We start from the raw sequence: 23,366 nt of genomic DNA, 5'->3' as shown, positions 1-23,366 counted from the left end.
GTCCACGTATCGTCTCATGCGCCTGAGTTTACACCTCTATCCATACAAAATTCAAACGCGGCAACACCTCAGCGCCGCTACCATTACTGCACGAGAGACATTCGCTAACGATATAGTGCACAGGATTGATGACGGCGATATGCATGTGGGCAGCATTTGGTTTACTGACGAAGCTTATTTTTACCTGGACGGCTTCGTCAATAAACAGAACTGGCGCATATGGGGAACCGAAAAGCCCCATGTTGCAGTCCCATCGTCCCTGCATCCTCAAAAAGTACTGGTCTGGGCCGCCATTTCTTCCAAAGGAATCATGGGCCCATTTTTCAGATCCGAAACGATTACTGCATCACGCTATCTGGACATTCTTCGTGAATTTGTGGCGGTACAAACTGCCTTAGACGACACTGCGAACACCTCGTGGTTTATGCAAGATGGTGCCCGGCCACATCGCACGGCCGACGTCTTTAATTTCCTGAATGAATATTTCGATGATCGTGTGATTGCTTTGGGCTATCCGAAACATACAGGAGGCGGCGTGGATTGGCCTCCCTATTCGCCAGACATGAACCCCTGTTGACTTCTTTCTGTGGGGACACTTGAAAGACCAGGTGTACCGCCAGAATCCAGAAACAATTGAACAGCTGAAGCAGTACATCTCATCTGCATGTGAAGCCATTCCGCCAGACACGTTGTCAAAGGTTTCGGGTAATTTCATTCAGAGACTACGCCATATTATTGCTACGCATGGTGGATATGTGGAAAATATCGTACTATAGAGTTTCCCAGACCGCAGCGCCATCTGTTGTTGACAATTGTAACTACTGTAATTTCGAAAGTTTGTCTGCCTGAAAATGTACTGTTGTCCCAAGCATATTGCAACAAACGGTGTATTTCTATCGCTGCTCGTTTAGTTTGTATTGCCGTTTCAAATATACCGGTCATTTTTGAAACACCCTGTATTTGTAGGGTTCAATTTATCACGAGTCATCATTCCACTTTGGAGGCTACCTAAGTGAAAAAAGTAGTTGGAGGGAGAAGGGGTGCTGTGTTTCTGATTGGTCCAGGGAGAAAGGGCGTTGTGGAGGGATGTGCTTGGTGCTTAAAGTCTTAACAACGTTTATCCACAAAGGAGTCCACAAATTTCCTCTGATGATCAAGTAGGTGTCTGCGAGTTATACTGGTTTGTCTAGGTGTTCCATAGAGAAATTACGGGCGGGGAGGGTAGTGCTTAGCGCTTAAAGTGTTAGCATTGTTTATCTGCAAAGGCGTCGACATGCTATGCGATAGGTTTTTACTGTGGCGGAACGCTCATTCCTCGGACAAATGAGCTAGCTGTTAGTTCGGAGGTGATTACACATTTCAAATTTCCCCGTCCCGCCCGGAGAGACGGTGTGGCGTAGTGCTAGACAGACATGTAGATCCCTCCCATCCGCGACATGGTGGTCACGATCGTACCAAGAGTTCCATACCGCAGCGGCATATTCCGAAGAATGCAGGAGAGTAGTTCTTCGTAATCTAGGCGTGTACAGTCTTTGATATTTCCACCTACGTCTTGGGATCTGTTTGGCGCTGTTACCGTGGGCGGGAGATCTCTCGGCCAAAATTGATACATCACTAATGTTAGGCACCAACTGCAACTTTCTCAGCAATTGCTGGGCACTGTGCCCGCGATCATCGGCGTTCACTGCTGCATACCCACACGTAGAAGTCTAAGGGGCGGTGATCTATTCTCCAGCAGACGACACGATTCTCGCTGGAGTTAGCGCAGATACTGGACGATTCTCTTTAGATGTGTGTTACAGATAAAATTTGGTTGGAGGCGTTAGAATTTTACTATGACGTCACATAATGTAGTAATTTAGTCTGATATTTCTTATACAGTATCTTTGGATTGTAGAATTCTCTATTCCGTTACTATTTCTACAAACGTGTTCGTTTCTAATACTGTGACATCACACGCTAGTAATGGAATAGTGGCTTAGCAACGATACATAAATTGGGACCAAAGCTGACAACATCATGACGTCGATCGACGCAATGCGACGTCGTGATGCGACGCGACTCTGTGACGCGACGTCGAAACACGACACGACGCGATGTTGACACATATCTCGCGTAAATGGGTACAATGTACAAAATCGTGGAAAATATGTGAAACTGAGAGTACTTACCCATTACCCGCCTGGGTATTGCGTCTACTGGTGCCTCTAAATATTAAGCTAACAGACCTCAAGTGACGTAATTTGTTATAAACATAGAGACTTGGCCTGTCCCTATGGTACCTTACTCCAGAGTGTCCCAGTTATAAAAGATGCAGTTGGGAGGTGTGCCTCAGTATCAGCGATACCTAATTCTGCATTGTGATTGCCTGAGAGCATCACGACATCGACAAGACATTGGCAACAGTCTAGTATAATTGCACGAAATACATAAATTTGTAAAAAAAACTTCTAAAAATATGTGAAATTGAGGAACGTACGAAAAATATATAAAACTAAGAGTACTTACATAAAACTGTCTGGGTATAGCGTCTGCCGGTGCCTCGAAACATTAAACAAATAGACCTGGAGTGACATACTTTGTTATGAACAAACAGCCACAACCTCTCTCTGCACTTTAGAGTGCCTATAGCTGTAAAATAGGAAAGCTGTGAAAAATACGTAAAATTGAGGAAAATACGTAAGAATACGTGAAACTTATAATACTTACATTTCTGTCTATGTGAGATCTCTGATGGTGCCACATAACGTTGTTCTTAACAATTAGACCCAGGGTGATGTGGGTTGTTACAAACAAACAGACACAGCCTCTCCCTATGCTTCAAACTGCCTCCTGTTATAAAACAGGAACATTGCGGAAAATACATGAAAATGGAAATGAGCGTTTGGCGTGATTGGCCGGGAGGCCCCTTACGAAGTAGGTACAGCTGCCTTGGTGCAGGTCTTATTACAGCGCTATTACAAATGATTGAAGCGATTTCATAAATTCACTGTAGCTCCATTCATTGACATATGGTCACGACACACTACAGATACGTAGAAAAACTCATAAAGTTATGTTCGGCTGAAGCCGCACTTCAGGTTTCTGCCGCCAGAGCGCTCGAGAGCGCAGTGAGACAAAATGGCGACAGGAGCCGAGAAAGCGTATGTCGTGCTTGAAATGCACTCACATCAGTCAGTCATAACAGCAGGACGAAGTTCAACAAAGATCCACCAACTGCTAACTTCATTCGGCGATGGTATGCGCAGTTTAAAGCTTCTGGATGCCTCTGTAAGGGGAAATCAACGGGTCGGCCTGCAGTGAGCGAAGAAACGGTTGAACGCGTGCGGACAAGTTTCACGCGTAGCCCGCGAAAGTCGACGAATAAAGCAAGCAGGGAGCTAAACGTACCACAGCCGACGGTTTGGAAAATCTTACGGAAAAGTCTAAAGCAGAAGCTTTACCGTTTACAATTGCTACAAGCCCTGACACCCGATGACAAAGTCAAACGCTTTGAATTTTCGGCGCGGTTGCAACAGCTCGTGGAAGTGGTTGCGTTCAGTGTGAAACTTGTTTTCAGTGATGAAGCAACATTTTTTGTTAATGGTGAAGTGAACAGACACAATGTGCGAATCTGGGCGGTAGAGAATCCTCACGCATTCGTGCAGAAAATTCGCAATTCACCAAAAGTTAACGTGTTTTGTGCAATCTCACGGTTTAAAGTTTACGGCCCCTTTTTCTTCTGCGAAAAAAACGTTACAGGACACGTGTATCTGGACATGCTGAAAAATTGGCTCATGCTACAACTGGAGACCGACAGCGCCGACTTCATCTTTCAACAGGATGGTGCTCCACCGCACTTCCATCATGATGTTCGACATTTCTTAAACAGGAGATTGGAAAACCGATGGATCGTTCGTGGTGGAGATCATGATCAGCAATTCATGTCATGGCCTCCACGCTCTCCCGACTTAACCCCATGCGATTTCTTTCTGTGGGTTTATGTGAAAGATTCAGTGTTTAAACCTCCTCTACCAAGAAACGTGCCAGAACTGCGAGCTCGCATCAACGATGCTTTCGAACTCATTGATGGGGACATGCTGCGCCGAGTGTGGGAGGAACTTGATTATCGTCGAATCACTAAAGGGCCACATATCGAACATTTGTGAATGCCTAAAAAAACTTTTTGAGTTTTTGTATGTGTGTGCAAAGCATTGTGAAAATATCTCAAATAATAAAGTTATTGTAGAGCTGTGAAATCGCTTCAATCATTTGTAATAACCCTGTACATTCGAAATGCGCGCCGATTGTGGATGAAATTATGATGAAGACAGCACAACACCCACTACCTGAGCGGAGAAAATCCCCGACCTAGCCGGGAATAGAACCCGGGCCCGTAGGACGGCAATCCGTCACACTGACCACTCAGCTATTTTTTTTAACCTTTTTTTTCCTTTACCCGTACCCGTGAGTTTCCGAATACGAGTAATCTTCGTTACATCTTTCTCTCGGCGCTGTCTAAGCAAGTGTTTGTCAATGGGCGATTAGTGTGCACGTCACTTGGTGTCACATGGTGGCACTTATATATATATATATATATATATATATATATATATATATATATATATATATATATAGGGTGTTTCAAAAATGACCGGTATATTTGAAACGGCAATAAAAACTAAACGAGCAGCGATAGAAGTACACCGTTTGTTGCAATATGCTTGGGACAACAGTACATTTTCAGGCGGACAAACTTTCGAAATTACAGTATTTACAATTTTCAACAACAGATGGCGCTGCAAGTGATGTGAAAGATATAGAAGACAACGCAGTCTGTGGGTGCGCCATTCTGTACGTCGTCTTTCTGCTGTAAGCGTGTGCTGTTCACAACGTGCAAGTGTGCTGTGGACAACATGGTTTATTCCTTAGAACAGAGGATTTTTCTGGTGTTGGAATTCCACCGCCTAGAACACAGTGTTGTTGCAACAAGACGAAGTTTTCAACGGAGGTTTAATGTAACCAAAGGACCGAATAGCGATACAATAAAGGATCTGTTTGAAAAATTTCAACGGACTGGGAACGTGACGGATGAACGTGCTGGAAAGGTAGGGCGACCGCGTACGGCAACCACATAGGGCAACACGCAGCTAGTGCAGCAGGTGATCCAACAGCAGCCTCGGGTTTCCGTTCGCCGTGTTGCAGCTGCGGTCCAAATGACGCCAACGTCCACGTATCGTCTCATGCGCCAGAGTTTACACCTCTATCCATACAAAATTCAAACGCGGCAACCCCTCAGCGCCGCTACCATTGCTGCACGAGAGACATTCGCTAACGATATAGTGCACAGGATTGATGACGGCGATATGCATGTGGGCAGCATTTGGTTTACTGACGAAGCTTATTTTTACCTGGACGGCTTCGTCAATAAACAGAACTGGCGCATATGGGGAACCGAAAAGCCCCATGTTGCAGTCCCATCGTCCCTGCATCCTCAAAAAGTACTGGTCTGGGCCGCCATTTCTTCCAAAGGAATCATGGGCCCATTTTTCAGATCCGAAACGATTACTGCATCACGCTATCTGGACATTCTTCGTGAATTTGTGGCGGTACAAACTGCCTTAGACGACACTGCGAACACCTCGTGGTTTATGCAAGATGGTGCCCGGCCACATCGCACGGCCGACGTCTTTAATTTCCTGAATGAATATTTCGATGATCGTGTGATTGCTTTGGGCTATCCGAAACATACAGGAGGCGGCGTGGATTGGCCTCCCTATTCGCCAGACATGAACCCCTGTTGACTTCTTTCTGTGGGGACACTTGAAAGACCAGGTGTACCGCCAGAATCCAGAAACAATTGAACAGCTGAAGCAGTACATCTCATCTGCATGTGAAGCCATTCCGCCAGACACGTTGTCAAAGGTTTCGGGTAATTTCATTCAGAGACTACGCCATATTATTGCTACGCATGGTGGATATGTGGAAAATATCGTACTATAGAGTTTCCCAGACCGCAGCGCCATCTGTTGTTGACAATTGTAACTACTGTAATTTCGAAAGTTTGTCTGCCTGAAAATGTACTGTTGTCCCAAGCATATTGCAACAAACGGTGTATTTCTATCGCTGCTCGTTTAGTTTGTATTGCCGTTTCAAATATACCGGTCATTTTTGAAACACCCTGTATATATATATATATAAGTGTTTCATGTATGAAGGTTTTGCCTGATACTACTTAGTTCAGTTCTGTAAATGTGTGTGGGCTTGTGACTGTCACTATTCCAAAATGATTTTAGAATCTAAGGGTATAGAATGTAGACGTAATTCTTCTAATTTACGAATTGTACTTTATAGCCAGTGAAAATTGCTTATTCTGATGCATATCTATAGTTACCTGCTGGGTAGTATCACGAGCTCGAGCTGCTAACTAAATTGTTTGCATCTACTAAAAAAAAAAAAAATAAAGAAAAATTTTATGCCTCAGTAGTCGAGTAACGTTCGTACTATTCTGCATTTGTAGTATGTTTAATTTTTACTGAATAATTAACGAGTTGGCTCTCTGTTACAGGATAGGTGATTGTATCTCTTGTTAACTGTGGTCTAGTTAAAGATTCCTGTGTACCATGATAGAAATTTTTAATGAAGGTTTCTAGTGGTGTGGTAGCGGCAACCGCCGTCCTATGTTAGTAGAGAAGGAGGAATTATTGCTACTGGCGTTGTCTCTGCCACTGCCTCTATCATCATAAATTTGAACCACATTTGTCATTCTACTTCGAAGGCAATGGCGTTTTGATTTTTGCTTCATTTAATATTCTCTACTGAAAGGAAGTGATTTTATACTGTTGCCGTTTTCAGGTGTTTGCTATCAGTTGTGTTATTGAAATTTAGTCATTTCAATTCTGGAAGCAATATGTTAATGTTAGTCTTGGATTTTTGCCTTTTAAAAATAAATTCATTAGTGTTTTTAGAAACGTTAATAAATTCATCATGGCTCCGTACTTTCCACTCAACAGCAGCTCCCTACCTCATTTCAACATTGTTCTGCAAGACGCCGCAGCTTGTTTAGATTAGATGAAATGTAGTTTTCGTGCCAATAGATCCATTTCGAGGAGGTCCTCCAGGATGAATACACTATAAATATTTATAAAGAAAGCCAAATATGCAAATTTACCTTGCACAGATCCCAAGAGGTGCTCATGGATGGGGAGTAAATCAAAACGTCTTCACCATGCTAACATGCCGAAACCGAGTGTTCCTTTGGGCAGTAAACTGCAAAGCTAGATTAATACTTACGGGTCCGACGTATTTTGTGATGACGGTAAAATACTTAGTCCAAAATAGGCAGTGTGGGCAGTCAGTGAACTACGAATATCTGTACACAAACACATACACGACTTTCCAAGGCTACTGCTAATAAGATTTCTTTGCTTCCAACGGCCGCTGCAGCATCGAGTCGAAAATCATAGTTTGCGCTGGCCTTGCGCAAAGCTTTTATTAATGCCGGAATCCCTTTGTGGTGACTGCAGAACGCTACATTACGACAGTTTTTGAAGAAAATGTTAATCTGCGCTCAGTGAGCCAGGTTTACGAAAATATTACTTAAGTGAATGTGACGAAGAAGCAGACGAATCTGTGCTCAGTGATTCAGATCTACGAAAATTTACGTAAGTGAATGTTACCAGAAGTAATGAAAATAATTCAAGAAGAAGTGAAGAGTAACAAGATCTACATTTTATATGGCGTGTCAACTAATCCTACAGGTTTTTTTATTGCCAGTGTCATCGTTGGACAATTAGATCCTTCAGAAGGTGAGTCAGTAAAGGCTTTCCTGCTTACAACAGTGTGTCTGTAAAAAGTTAACAATTTAACTACAGCGCTGTTATTTACCAACTCATTACAGCTGAAGACGTAGTACAAAGATTGGAGGGTGAGCTAGGGAAATGTAGTAAAGTAATTAGGGAAAAATGTAACATGGCGTTTTCGAAAAATCCTGATCTTGACAACCTTACTAACATTTCAAAAATTCTTCAGGGTGACAATTCTATTGCAGTGGAAATGGACCCTACAATAGTTCATTGTTTTAGATTTGCTCCAATAACCTCTGCAGATGTCGATCGGACTTTTTCAGATGAAAAATGAATTATCTGACAAGAGACAACACGACTACAGAAAATTTTAAAAAAAGCATTTCGTTGTCAAGTGCATGGGCTTGCAAGAAACGCCTCCATTTATCTGTCAAGTACAGTTAGCAATATGTTTAAAACTTCAGAGATACTTTAAAAATATTATACAATATGATGTTAACATAAATAGCCTGTTCGTGTGATTTTCTGAACAGCACAACCTGTTAAATAAATATGAACAATGTAAAGGTTTTTTTCTATATTACTTTTTATTTCCTGTTTCAGCTATTTATAATGGCTTTTTGTCTGCTTATTTTAATGATTTATATTGCCTAAACTTGCGTTTTCTAATCATAGTGTTGGTAGGTTTACGATTGAGATACGAAAGACGAATTCTGATCACCCATATATATTTGTTACACTTATGAACACCAACTTATTCCCTGCGAGCATGCTCTTCCTGCAAACTGCACACGTTTCAGCCACAGCTCTTTACGCAGGCAACGTCAGACCGGTCTAAGGATACACGAGAACCTGTTTCCCGTGTCCCGCTGTCTTCCAGAACCGTAACATACTGACGTCACGCTCGCTGCCCCTGAAGCCAGGCATTCAGGTCGCGAAATTCACCACTGAAATTTTCTCTTATTTTGAGGCCGAGTGAGGTGACCAGTGATTAAGACCCCGGACATGTACTATGAGGAATCTCCGGTTTATAAAAGATGGAAAAAGGAAATACAAGAACGTACCGATGGAGACAAATACGAACGAAGGAAAAATGACGCTTTAATGCCCTGTAGACGACGAGGTCATTAGGAACATAGCACAGGCTCGAACTGGGCGAGAGTGGAAAAACCAACAGTGTATGAAACGCAGAAAGAAAATTAGCACGAAATGCAAATAAAGTAATCCCAGAACAGGTGAGAAAATCCTGTACAAACACTAGGAAAGAAAAGAACTTACAGAAAACTAATGGTGGTGTAGGTAGATTACAAGTCATTTCGTGGAAGTAAATAGTAATAGTGTTAACCAACAATTTAAAGATGAGATATACTCCTGGAAATTGAAATAAGAACACCGTGAATTCATTGTCCCAGGAAGGGGAAACTTTATTGACACATTCCTGGGGTCAGATACATCACATGATCACACTGACAGAACCACAGGCACATCGACACAGGCAACAGAGCATGCACAATGTCGGCACTAGTACAGTGTATATCCACCTTTCGCAGCAATGCAGGCTGCTATTCTCCCATGGAGACGATCGTAGAGATGCTGGATGTAGTCCTGTGGAACGGCTTGCCATGCCATTTCCACCTGGCGCCTCAGTTGGACCAGCGTTCGTGCTGGACGTGCAGACCGCGTGAGACGACGCTTCATCCAGTCCCAAACATGCTCAATGGGGGACAGATCCAGAGATCTTGCTGGCCAGGGTAGTTGACTTACACCTTCTAGAGCACGTTGGGTGGCACGGGATACATGCGGACGTGCATTGTCCTGTTGGAACAGCAAGTTCCCTTGCCGGTCTAGGAATGGTAGAACGATGGGTTCGATGACGGTCTGGATGTACCGTGCACTATTCAGTGTCCCCTCGACGATCACCAGTGGTGTACGGCCAGTGTAGGAGATCGCTCCCCACACCATGATGCCGGGTGTTGGCCCTGTGTGCCTCGGTCGTATGCAGTCCTGATTGTGGCGCTCACCTGCACGGCGCCAAACACGCATACGACCATCATTGGCACCAAGGCAGAAGCGACTCTCATCGCTGAAGACGACACGTCTCCATTCGTCCCTCCATTCACGCCTGTCGCAACACCACTGGAGGCGAGCTGCACGATGTTGGGGCGTGAGCGGAAGACGGCCTAACGGTGTGCGGGACCGTAGCCCAGCTTCATGGAGACGGTTGCGAATGGTCCTCGCCGATACCCCAGGAGCAACAGTGTCCCTAATTTGCTGGGAAGTGGCGGTGCGGTCCCCTACGGCACTGCGTAGGATCCTACGGTCTTGGCGTGCATCCGTGCGTCGCTGCGGTCCGGTCCCAGGTCGACGGGCACGTGCACCTTCCGCCGACCACTGGCGACAACATCGACGTACTGTGGACACCTCACGCCCCACGTGTTGAGCAATTCGGCGCTACGTCCACCCGGCCTCCCGCATGCCCACTATACGCCCTCGCTCAAAGTCCGTCAACTGCACATACGGTTCACGTCCACGCTGTCGCGGCATGCTACCAGTGTTAAAGACTGCGATGGAGCTCCGTATGCCACGGCAAACTGGCTGACACTGACGGCGGCGGTGCACAAATGCTGCGCAGCTAGCGCCATTCGACGGCCAACACCGCGGTTCCTGGTGTGTCCGCTGTGCCGTGCGTGTGATCATTGCTTGTACAGCCCTCTCGCAGTGTCCGGAGCAAGTATGGTGGGTCTGACACACCGGTTCAATGTGTTCTTTTTTCCATTTCCAGGAGTGTATTATAATAAGTGCAGAAGGAACGACAGGTAACGAACAGAAAAGTATCCAATATGTATACAGTGGCGAGCGGCTGTTTCGAAATCTGACAGAGGAGAACCTACTAACTGTTGTGAAAGAAAGAGATGATCCAGTAACGCTGTCGGACTTTGAGAGAGCTTTGAGCAGTTTGACACTAGACGAATCAGAATCAGTCACTGAGATGCTTCCGGCGTCACTAATTAGTGGCAATATAAGATTATTTGATCTCCTCTCCAACAGTTATAAAACAAATTTGTTACCACATTTGCAGAAAGTAGCGTCATTAACCTATTGAGTTCCATCAACAACTTTAAAATTATTAACATCATTAACCTTTATTATCCAGAATGAAATTTTCACTCTGCAGCGATGTGTGCGCTGATGTGAAACTACTGGCAGATTAAAAACGTATGCCGGGCCGGGACTCGAACTCGGGACATTTGCTTTACGCGGGCAAGTGCTCTTGCTGCAAGTCTGGAAGGTAGGAAGCGAAGTACTGGCAGAATTAAAGCTATGGGGAGGGTCGTGAGCCGTGCGTGGATAGTTCAGTCGGCAGAGCACTTGCTCACGTAAGGCGAATGGCGGTCCGGCACACGATTTTTAACTGCCACTATGTTTCAGCCTTTATTATCATAGTATACAACGAATAAAAGAAGGAACTGGCGAAATGAAAATATTCAACTGTTTTATGGAAGTGGTTTCACTTTGGGACCACTAGGACATACAGTGTGCAGCCACTCATGTTTTCATGTGATACATGTGAAAGCAAATTCGAATTTTCCTACTCGCAAACGCACAAATCGAAACTTTCATGAACTTATAATATCTAAGAAAATTCTTGTCTTAAATAACAATCAAAAATGGGCCTATAATTTAATAAACTTTGCATCAAACCTCTATATTGCCCCAGTGATTTAATTTCTAAACCACAGTAGTACAAAGTGAAATTTACGTTACATCTCCTCAATATGGTACCTATAAAAAAAAAAAAACTTTTTACAATCTCCTCCAATCACGTAGTACAATCTCTGTTGCTTTCATCGTTATAAGTGGCCGCTACAATGGACTACATTCTTAGAAATAGATCAGTGTACCACCAGATGTCTCTGGCTCGCAGTAGCATCGATCGTACCACGCGAAAGGCACTGGTACTTCAAATAAACAACGAAATAAAATAAAATAAAATGGTGGTTTCAGGCAGACGCCACTAGTACTCATAGTGTTAAAAAAGGAGTAATGAGAGAGCTATCAGTTGATCACTCTGATAGCTCATTCTAGGCAATAACTAACTACACGTAATAGCGTGTAAAAGAACAAAAATAAAAACAGAATGACTTCCGATAGGGTTGCAGCATCCGAGTGGAGTTCTGATGACGGGCTTAATAATGTAAGAAAGTACGACGAAATAAGAGTTTGCTGTTGTAAAGGACGTCTTCGACAATGTAAGCTGGAATATGATGTTCTGAATCCTGATACGGACACGGGAGGCTGATCTCGGCATGTGGGACTCAGTACTGGTGCGACGTATCGATTTCGTCCAGCCCGCAGGAATGATGTGACCACCAAAGGCCTCTGCTTGATGAGTTACCTTACTTTATATTTTTGTGAATGAGAGACTGCAATGAGGATTCAGACAAGTATTTTCACAAATAATGTTAAAAATTTCCAAGAAAGCAGAGGTGAAAAAAATGGTTCAAATGGCTCTGAGCACTATGGGACTTAACTTCTGAGGTCATCAGTCCCCTAGAACTTAGAACTACTTAAACCTAACCAACCTAAGGACATCACAAACATCCATGCCCGAGGCAGGATTCGAACCTGCGACCGTGGCGGTCGCTCGGTTCCAGACTGTAGCGCCTAGAAACGCTCGGCCACCCCGGCCGGCAAACCAGAGGTGAGGTAGTGGTAAGACACTAGACTCGCATTCGGGAGAATAGTGATGCAGCTTCTTGTCGGACCATTGAGATTTAGGTTTCTTTAAATCTCTAAAGGTAAATGCCGGGATTGCTCCTTTGGTAAGCTATAAGAACAATTTGTTTCCATTTATGCCGAATCCGAATTGAAGGAAGGAGGGTTGAAGTTTAACGTATCGCCACCAAACAGGTCATTAGTAGAAATTCGCGGGTCTAGTAGAAATTCGTGCGTCTATGAAAAGATCAATGTACAGAATATACACCAGCTCCCACCGTCGTTATGTTACCGAACGATGTTGTCGAGAACTCGAGAAAATTCTAGCCCTACATAAAATCGCCGCTAAGCAAGTTGAAGGTTTGCTTGCATTCAGGTATTCGTCAACCATTCTAGTGAAATAATAGAAGACAGAAAAGGAAAGCTGAAGTTTTAATTTTCGCGCTTAAGAGGTATTCACGTAGGAGCATAATACAGGCATACTGTCGTTTGACCGTCGCACAGACTTCCGAATGGGGGACATAGAAAAAGGCATTCCTGGCGTTGAGGGGCAACTGAGAGAGTTGAAAGTAAACAAGTCACCATGAGTACACTTGGAGCTCCTCGTGTATATAAACAGTAACTGGCGATTATGCAAGCCATGAGACGTGCCCAGACATCCCTGCCCAGTACGTCTGTGGTATTTTCTACACTGAGACTCTTCCCGGAAGTTGCCCCATTGTAGATAGTGGCATCCTCAACAAATACGAGTAACAGTTGGGAAACATTACGGAAGACGAACGCTTCAAGCGCAGATAACTTCTTGTATAACACTGGAAAGTAAATACACGAAGGTAACTGAATGTTAGCCCTGTTGGTACGCAATGTAATGTCTACTACTCGATAGCCAATAATGTTCAGTGAAGCTATTGACGAATATCTGTTTCGCAATAGGGGGTATAAAAATTTATGTTACTATGACTTAACATTTAGACCCTACACGAAAAAAAGATATGGTACATGCAAGTAAATCAGTTTCCCTAGTGTGATACTACCAACACAAACTAGATATAATGTATTTCCCACGTAGGGCAGACGAGGTGAATGACTGTTTAAAGTCATGCAGATTTAGAAACTATTTAAAACGTAGCACTGCCACAGCTGGATAACAATGATGGAAGGTGTCGTCAGAGGAGCCACGTCGTCATTCAGTCCATGTGATTTATAAAAATCACTGAGTGCCTCGATCAGGATCATTGGACATAGATTCAAACACCACCCCTGTTTTATGTGGGTCTGGAAAACAGGGGAAGGAGGAAGACTGTTAACCATACCGATTTAGGGTCCTTAAAAAAACAAACACCTCCTGTCAGTTTCAAGGTCAGCCCCCTCCCCGCCAACTGCACATGTCAAGTCACACGTCCCACTCCCTGGGACAAGGGGTCCTTTGTTCTCTTTAGTAAACAAACTGCTCATTCGTGTTCCTACCGGGTATTTATTTAAGATCTGGATGTTTCAAGTCACTGTCTTCCCCCTACCCCCTCACTGAGTAACGAAATTGTGCCCTTACGTTAAGCTTACATAATTTTTTTTATAACCCACTGTTATAAAATGGCTGTCGGAAGCTTTTAGCATTATATTAATTACCGTAATTTATGTCCTCTCCCGGTAGCTGAGTGGTCAGCGCGACAGAATGTCAATCCTAAGGCTCAAGGTTCGTTTCCCACCTGGGTCGGAGATTTTTCTTCGCTCAGGGACTGGGTGTTGTGTTGTCCTAATCATCATCATTTCATCCCTATCGACTCGCCGAAGTGGCGTCAAATCGAAAGACTTGCATCCAGCGAACGGTCTACCTGACGGGAGGCCCTAGTCATACAACATTTATTTACCATAATTTATAACCAAAATGGCTGTCTTCAAGTTCCCCACTTCTCTAGATCAATTGGATGAAGAATAAATGTTGGGACGTTATCCCACTTGTGTGAACACCAACACCAGTCCAAGCTGTGGCTTACCTCCACCTTCTCTCAGGATATGAAAGCCATCATCATGATATTACATTGCTTGATTAACATCATTAAGTGTCATCAGAGATCAGTCATCACCCCCTGCTAGAATAAGAAGACTGTCACATTCAAATGTAAGTACACTGATGTAAAAAAAATATTTAAGTGAGTAACATTGCAAGATCACAGTTTAATGTAAACGTGAGGTAAGCCATTGCAAATGTGAAATGCTGGTACATTCATAACTAGCGTAACCATCAGAATGTTGAACGTAAGCATACAAATGTTTATGCATTGTATTGTACAGGTGCTAGATGTCGGTTTGTGGGTTACAGTTCCACGCCTGTTTCACTTGGTCAGTCAGTTTGGGGATGGTTAATGCTGTTTGTGGATGACGATGGGCCTGTCATCTGGTGATGTCCAGTGTGTGCTCAAATAGAGACAAGATCTGGTGATCGAGCAGGCCAAGGCAACATAGAGCATCCAATCCATAGAACATACTGGATTACAACTGTGGTATGTGAACAAGTGTTACCCTGTTGGAAAACACCTCTTGGCATGCTGTACATGAATGGCAGCACAACAGGTCGAATGACGGATTGCTGCACAGTTTTGCAGTCAGTGGGTGGGATAACCACAAGAGTGCTTCCGCTGTCATACGAAATCGCATCCCAGACCACAACTCTTGGTATAGGTCCAGTGTGTCTAGCACACAGACAGGTTTGCTGCCCCTCAAATGGCCTTCTTCTAATCAACACACAATCATCACTGGAACCGAGGCAGAAACTGCTTTCTCAGGAAACACAACAGACCTTCACCCTGCCCTCAAAATGAGCTCTCGCTTGACACCACTGAAACCACAAATGACGGTGGTTTAGGGTCAATGGAATGCACGCTACAAGGCGACTTCTCGGGGCTGTCCTTGAAGTCACCTATTTTGTAACAGTTCGTTGTGTCACTGTGGTGCCAAATGCTGCTCAGATTGCTGCTCCAGATGCAGTACGATCCGCCAGTACCATATGTAGAACACGGTGGTCTTCCCTCAGTGTAGTAGCACTTGGCTGTCCGGAGTATAGTCTTCTTGCGTCTGTACATTCTCGTGACCACCACTGCCAGCACTCATGTACAGCGGCTACATTCCTGCCAAGTCTTTCCACATGATCGCAAAAGGAACACACAGCTTCTCGTAGCCCTATTTCACGACCTTGTTTAAACTTAGTAAGGTGCTGATAATGGCGTCTTTGACATTTAAAGGCATTCTTGACTAACATCAACTCACCACATCCAGTCTCAAAGATAACTTGCAAACCTGATTTACATCATCATAGCGATGCTACTAGCGCCACTCTTCTGCGACTGACACAAAATTTGAATTCACGTCATCCTTCAGACGTTGATAAACGCCTACCAACTTTCGTTTACGTCGCACAACTCCTTCTTGGTGTTGCGATTTTTTTCTGTCGGTGTATTATTGTATTACTTCTGACAAAAAGTCTTTCAGTGGTTCTGCAACCGTGTTTGGATCAATAATACACTGTTGTTTCGGTCACTATAGTCTTTCTATTATTACTCATCATCACTTTAACAGCATTATCAGATCAAATCTGTGGCACAGAGAACTACCAGTAAAAGGGTGGAGCAAACTTGCATATAAGCAATGTTAAAAATAATTGTGGTGATGCATATGTTAATCACATACTTTATGGATACTTAGTATCTAGTCAGAGTTATAACGTCTTATTCAACATCAAAAGCCAAACTGGTTCCCTTCGTACAGCACATTACAAAATGTACATGTTCCACCACTAGGTGGCTACAGTGAATGGTGTCCAGGAAATATATTTGCCCACATTAATTTTTAATATGAAACAGTTATTCCAGGAACAGCTAGGACCTTACTGCCTCTTTAAAAACTTTGTTACGCAGTTTCTCACTGACATGAATTAACTGGAAAGCTAATAGCATGTCAACAACAATCCTAAGCATAGCCAAATATGGGCAATAACAGTAATGCTACACTTTGGGAAGTGTGGTCATGAACTAAACCTACACATTGTATACATTATACCTCAAGTAGGTAATGTAGTTGGTAGGAATGTTTAAAACTATTATATTCTCTTAATATTGCAAAAATTCTGCAACATCATTGTTGTTGACATCTTTAAAACAGATATGATTTGAAAGTAGTTAAAACAAGTAAAACTCAGTTATATCGATGGTACATAGTTTAAAACTAATGTAATTCAAAAAACAAATAACAGAATTCAATTAGAACATGAGTTTGACTACGTAATTACAAAGCATTGTCCCATATGCCAGACACAGTTTCGAAAAGGTCGTTTTACTGAAACGAAGTACATTTTTATTAAAGCTACAAAACATGCTAGGAAGAATTTATTCTATGTTTTATGAATGATCCACTAAAATGTAATTTGTATTGTTGTATTCTTTATGTATCTGACTATTTTCATTGTGATAGAGACTGCTCTGGAACTACATTCAAACATTACGTAATGTCGTTTTATTCTATGATTTATTCCATGTTATTTCATACTCTGTTATCTGTCAAAATTCATTGTAACTCTTTAATGTTTTGTTTTAACAATCACATCGTTGCCTCATCTTGTTCCCCTTCTCAAATATTCTACTTACAGCATAAAAATAACATTTTAAAATCATTTTGCAGTGGATGTTACTGTGCATTGATAGGTGTGCTATTTGAATCACATGATGCTACATGTACAACATTAATTTTTTAAGAATCAAAACTGGTATTGTGACATGTGTAGGAGAAATATACAACTTCGTTTTGAGGCTGGGAGATGAAAAAAATCTTACATAAAACATCTTAAATATAGGATCATGTAATAATAATAATGACATTGATAACATACATAACAATAATGACAGTAAAAAACACTTATGGTAGTATTGAGAATGACCACTATTGATGGTAGTATACATATGACATGCTTGTAGGTGTTTTCCCAAGTGTAACACATCCTTCTGTGAATTTATATACATTGAACACAACATTGTGTGTGAAGTTTATATACAGTGAAGCAATAATTAATCCATTCCAGAATATGTGATCTTAAGCAATCTTCTCTGTTATTTGACGAAAACAACATCAATTACATCAATAGTAATGTGCAATGTGAGGTGCATGATACTGCAATGGCAATCCACAACAAATCCCATGTGACTTGCACTCTAGCACTATATTTAAATGCAACTAAAATAAATCCTGAAAATATGCTCTTGATACGAGATGTGGTATCAAGATTATTGAAAGCCACATCAATCAACATGTTAAGGGTGGCTCAGAGAATTAGTGGTATTGTGTAATTTTGCATATATCATTGTATTATTCTAAGTGAACTTTTAGCACTGAGGACCTCTTTATGTATAGTACTGGATTCTTGCTCTTGCGAGACTTTGACACTGAGCCACCCTTAACTTGTCATCTCGTAGAATCGGGTGTACTGCAGGTGGTCCGCGTCTTCACAACACGATATTTCGACGTCGTAATTCGGCGTCATCATCAGGTGTTCCCTGAGACTGGTTAAGCTCTTTTTTTTTTTAGCACTTTTCATTCCCTTCTCTGAGGGAGAAGGGCGGGCTGTTCTAGGGCTTGCCTTATGCCCTTTATCAGCCATAGGGCATAATTTTATTCTGTTTTGGCACTATTTATTTTGTTCTCAGGGGGTGCATGGGGAGGGGGGGGGGTATTTTTCCAGTTGGGAATTTATTTGCAGGAGTATGTTGGGGACAGTTCCGATATTCACCTTAGCGGCCAAGGAAAACCTGCAAAACCCGGCCAGAGCTGCTTGTGTTGGTCTTCTCTTTTATTTGCCGTCCTGCCAGCGTTGGCGCTGGCGTTCACGGCGGGCAAGAGCGGCTTCGCGCCTTCTGTTGCGATCCTCTTCTTGCCTTCTTTCTCTTTCTTCTAATTCTCTTCTGAACTGCTTTTCACGGGCTTCCGCCTTTCTTCTTATGAGCTCCCGACTTTGTAGGAAGTTCATTTGGTGTTCATCACGATCGGCCAGGTTCGGGATCGCGTCGTCCAGGATCTCGCTGTTTACCAAGCAGTCTCTGTAATTGACGAATTCACTGGTTGACGAGCTGATCTTGTCCCATATTTATGCCTGGGCAGTGTGTGGCGCTCCCTATGCCGTCCGCGCCCACTGTGGCCATTCCTGGCGGTGGTATCAGTCTCTAGGCGCTCCATCTTCGGTCCGTGCCCGTTACGGCTCTCTTCTGAGGTAGCGGACATCCCAAGGCGTTCCGTATTGGGTCCGCGCCCGATAGGCACGATACTAGCACTATTATGGCTCTGTTGAAGTTCCTAATACTGTCCGCGACCGCGGCGAGTTTCTCTTGTGATCGAGCCATTCTCCTGGCCTTCTGAACCCGGTAAGCGCCTGTGAGGTGCGCTTCCTGCGACATCCGGCTGCTGTTGGAGATGCATATTATGATGGCCATCCTCCAAGGAGCTTGCTGCCGCCTGGTATCGCCTATGCCATTCTGTTCCGTTACTTACGCTCTTGGACGTCTGTAGTTCATTCCTGGAGGAGGGAACTTTGTTCTGTTGTTTCTGTAGTAGTTCCAAAGCAGGATTCCACGCAGTACTAAGCTGATATCCTGCTTCCCCGTTGATCAAGTTCTCCGCCATCTTGATTTCAATCGATTCATTAATGACACTAGCCCAGAATCGGGGGGCCTGAGCCAGGATCCTGGTTTTGTCAATTCCATAGTGTGCTCAAGATCCAGGCAATGTTCAGCTATTGCAGATTTAGTTACCTGTCGTAGCCTGGTATGTCTCTGGTGTTCTTTATATCTTATTTCAACTGTTCTAGTAGTTTGACCGACGTAGGTCATCCCACATTCACATGGTATATGGTAGACACCAGGTTTTCTTAACCCAAAATCATCCTTGACAGTTCCAAGGAGCGTCCTTATCTTGTTAGGTGGGCAGAACACACTCTTGATATTGTGTTTCTTCAAGATTCTGCTGATCTTGGCAGATATAGGCCCAGCATACGGTAGAAAGGCTACTTTCCTGCTCTCTTCTTCCTGCTCCTCTCCTGTTGCCTCAGGTCGTCTGGTGGGATGGAGCGCTTTGCAAATGTCCCTGGTGGAGTATCCGTTGTCTGAGAACACTCTTTGTAGATGTTCTAATTCTGCTGTCAGGCTGTTTGGGTCAGAGAGTGTTTTGGCTCGGTGTACGAGTTTTCACAGCACTCCAAGCTTCTGTGCTGGGTGATGGCAGCTGTCAGTCTGTAGATATAAGTCAGTGTGTGTTGTTTTCCTGTACACACTGTGGCCTAAGGTGCCCTCTGCCTTCCTCTTTACCAGGACGTCGAGGAATGGGAGCTGACCATCACTCTCTAGTTCCATGGTGAACTTGATGTTAGGGTGTCTTGTGTTCAGATGGTCCAGGAACTCATACAGTCTTCTTTTGCCATGTGGCCAGATGACGAAGGTCTCATCAACGTATCTGAAGAAACACGTCGGCTGGTAGGCAGCAGTTGTAAGTGCCTCATCCTCGAATTTCTCCATAAACAGATTCGCCACTACTGGAGGTAAGGGGCTACCCATGGCCACTCCTTCAATCTGCTCATAGAATTGGCATTCAAAAAGGAAGTACTTTGATGTCAAAATATGGTTGAAAAGATCCAGCAAGGCTCCATCAAATTTCTCACTAATTATATCGAGTGTGTCCTGAAGTGGTACCCTGGTGAATAGAGACACCACATCAAAACTGACCGTGATATCTGTGTCCGAGATACGTAAGTTGTTGAGACGTTTCACAAAGTCCGAGGAGTTGCGGATGTGGTGGACACACTTTCCCACATATGGTACCAACATCTTCTTAAGGTAAGAGGCTGTAGGGTAGGTGGCTGCGCCGATATTACTGACGATCGGGCGAAGTGGTACATCCTGATTATGGATCTTGGGTAATCCATACAGCCTGAGTGGTACTGGTGCCTTAGCTTTTAGTTGTTTGACAACCTTCTCAAGCCATCCTGATTCCTTAAGAAGAGACCGGGTCTTCCTGTCCACTCTATTGGTGAGGTCATTCTGTACTGGATTATAAGCAGGGTCCTCCAAAAGTTGACAGATTTTCTGGTCGTAGTCAGTCTTCAGCAGTGTGACAGAGAGACATGCAGGGCGCTAACCGGAGTCAGGCCGCCCAAAACAAACATCTCAAGAGACGAGAGGATGGCGCCCAAGAGTTTGCGGGAAGATAAAGACTTGGTGGTGTTACTAGCAGACAAGGGGAACTCTACTGGTGAAGACGCCGAGTTACGTCGTCGAAATATCGTGTTGGGAAGACCCGGACCACCGGCAGTACACCCGATTCTATGAGATGACAACAAATCGCCAGGAAAGTCTTAGAAATTATATTATACTTAACTTGTTAACTGATGAGGCTTTCAGTGATCTTACTGTCATTTCTCATAACAGCAGCATATTTTCAGGATATATTTTAGTTGCTTTTAAATGTAATGGTGGACGTGCAAATATCATAAAATTTGTCGTGGATTACTATTCAGTATCATACACCTCACATCAGATGCTACTGTTGATGTAATTGTTGATTTGAATAACTCAGAACATTACTTAAGATAATGCATATTTTATGTTATGTATTAATTATGGCTGTGCTATGTATGAACTTCCCATAGAATTTTGTATTTAATACACATAAATTCATATAAGAATTTTAGACTTATTTACTGGTGTGTAAAGTGTGTACTGTCATTGTGAATATTGGCCACTCTCATTACTGTCATCAGTGGTTTTTACTGTCATTACTATCATTTATGTTGTTATCGTCACCATGGCTTTTTTTATATATGATCCTATATCAAGATGTTGTATATAAGGTTTTTTCCTCTCCCAGCCTCAACATACAGTTCGCTTCTCCTCTGTACATGTAACACCGCTAGCTATAGTTACGTATTAATACTGTAGTCAAATGTTTCTTCTATACATGTAATAATTGCATTCTTTAAAAAATAATATTGTGTTTTGTGATTCAAGCCACATATCCTTCAACACACAATACCGTCCTCTGTAAAATGATTTTAAAATGTTATTTAAGGAGGGGGATAATTAATGTGGGGAATTTACTTGCTATACACAAAAGCATTGCCGCCACTTGTCGGTTGAATACGTTTACTTTTTTAATGCATTGCTGGTGTGAGCCAGTTTAGCTTTTGATTTTGAATAAGATGTTTTCACCCTGACTAAATACAAAGTATCCATAAATTATGTGATCAAGTTATGCTTGACCCCAGTTATTCTAAATATTGTTTATGTAGGAGTTAATGTTAAGGTGAATCAGGTAATTAGGAGCAATAATAGAAAGCTTGTAGCGGGCAAGGCAAGTGTGTATTATTGAGTAATTTTATTACTAACCCATCTATCTCACATTGTTCACTTTTATTATGTGTGTTTTCATTTATGATTATTATTTCTCCAACAGTGCAACGGATCCCTGATGATGCAGAGGAGCAGCAACTGTTCACAGAGTTTGAATTCACATTGTCTGCACTGCCGCAGCACGCCTCAATCGGCCCACCTGATATTTTGCTTCAGGAATGCAGCCATTCGAGTTTCCGGCGTCTGCATTGCTGCTGCAGCAGCCCTACGTGATTTATCGTATCAGTAGCAGGACATACAAGAAATTTTCTTCCCAGACTTTGAGTTTCCACTATAACCATCATCAGCAGCGCTCATCAGATGGTTACAAGGGGTTACCTTATATATTAATGTGATGCTATTCTCTATAATATACAATCTAAACGGTAAGGGCAGTAAATGTGTGGTTGTGGGAAACCTCTTTAATGGCGAGTTCAGTACAGTGGTAGCGTTTGAAAAATCATCAATTTAGTGGCATGAAACTAGAGTTTTAATCATATGAATCGTACAAACTATGTCACAATTCTGCGAAGATAACTGTACTGTACAACGCTGAAACGGCTCCAGTGTTACTGGGCTGCAATGCAGTACGTTTTGAGAACCACCCAAGAACAATTAAAACATACAGCAATGAGAATACCGCACAGTGCCCTCACCATCAGGAATCAATGTTTAGAAAATTGATGTATGCTAGCTCGCCATCCAGTGTACTGTGAATGACTGTCTAAATCAGTATGAGCAAGTGTACGGATTTCTTGAAAATGTATGCTACACATTTACAAAGTTAACACATCAGAACATTTCAGAGAACATTTTCGCAAGTAATTTTGATGTGTCTTGTGCTTCTGCACGCTGCATCTATGATGCAACAGCAGTACTGACGTTGCTAAAGAGATACATGTATATTTGTACTTATCTGCACACCTTACAATGTTAGCTCAAATTAAGAACGAAAATAAATGATTGTTTACCTCTCAAAACTGTTTCTTTTCAACAAGAATGAAAGGTAGAGATCCATAGCAGGTAAAGATGCACAATCGTTGTAGCTCAGTCATTAAGGTACTTGGACTAAATCAGAGTAGCCCCATTACTATTTTACCTCCAAATGGTTGACCCATAACGACAGCGCGATTTTATACGAAAGGGGAAGACATACAATTTATTTACAAACAATTATTTTGTTTTTTTTCCTTTTACAGCCTTCACAGCATGGCGTAACAAGAGGAAGTCCATCAAGTTGACATTCTCCATCCAACTGCAAATGCTCACTCTATCACAATAGTCATATGAGGGCGTGATGAAAAGTAACGCCTCCGAATTATTTATGTGAAAACTCTTAAAGCTTTTCAAATAAAACAAATGTTATTAACATTATACATCTTTATTCTTCATGTCTACATATTTAATTCTCAACATAGTCAACCTAACGATGAAAACGTTTCTCCCAACA

At 42.8% G+C, this 23,366-nt stretch overlaps 1 long non-coding RNA gene across 1 annotated transcript in view; it reads left to right on the top strand.

Moving 5' to 3' along the window:
- Positions 1 to 22,969, top strand: part of LOC126191202 (uncharacterized) — a 168,357-nt gene extending 145,388 nt beyond the window's left edge. The window contains exon 3 of the long non-coding RNA XR_007538328.1: positions 21,981 to 22,969. This is a non-coding gene — a long non-coding RNA (uncharacterized LOC126191202). The remainder of the gene's footprint in view (positions 1 to 21,980) is intronic.
- The last annotated feature ends 397 nt before the right edge of the window (positions 22,970 to 23,366 follow it).

The sequence above is a fragment of the Schistocerca cancellata genome, chromosome 1, assembly GCF_023864275.1.
Source record: "Schistocerca cancellata isolate TAMUIC-IGC-003103 chromosome 1, iqSchCanc2.1, whole genome shotgun sequence".
NCBI classification, from domain to species: Eukaryota; Metazoa; Arthropoda; class Insecta; order Orthoptera; family Acrididae; genus Schistocerca; species Schistocerca cancellata.
This window is presented reverse-complemented; position numbering and strand designations above follow the sequence as displayed.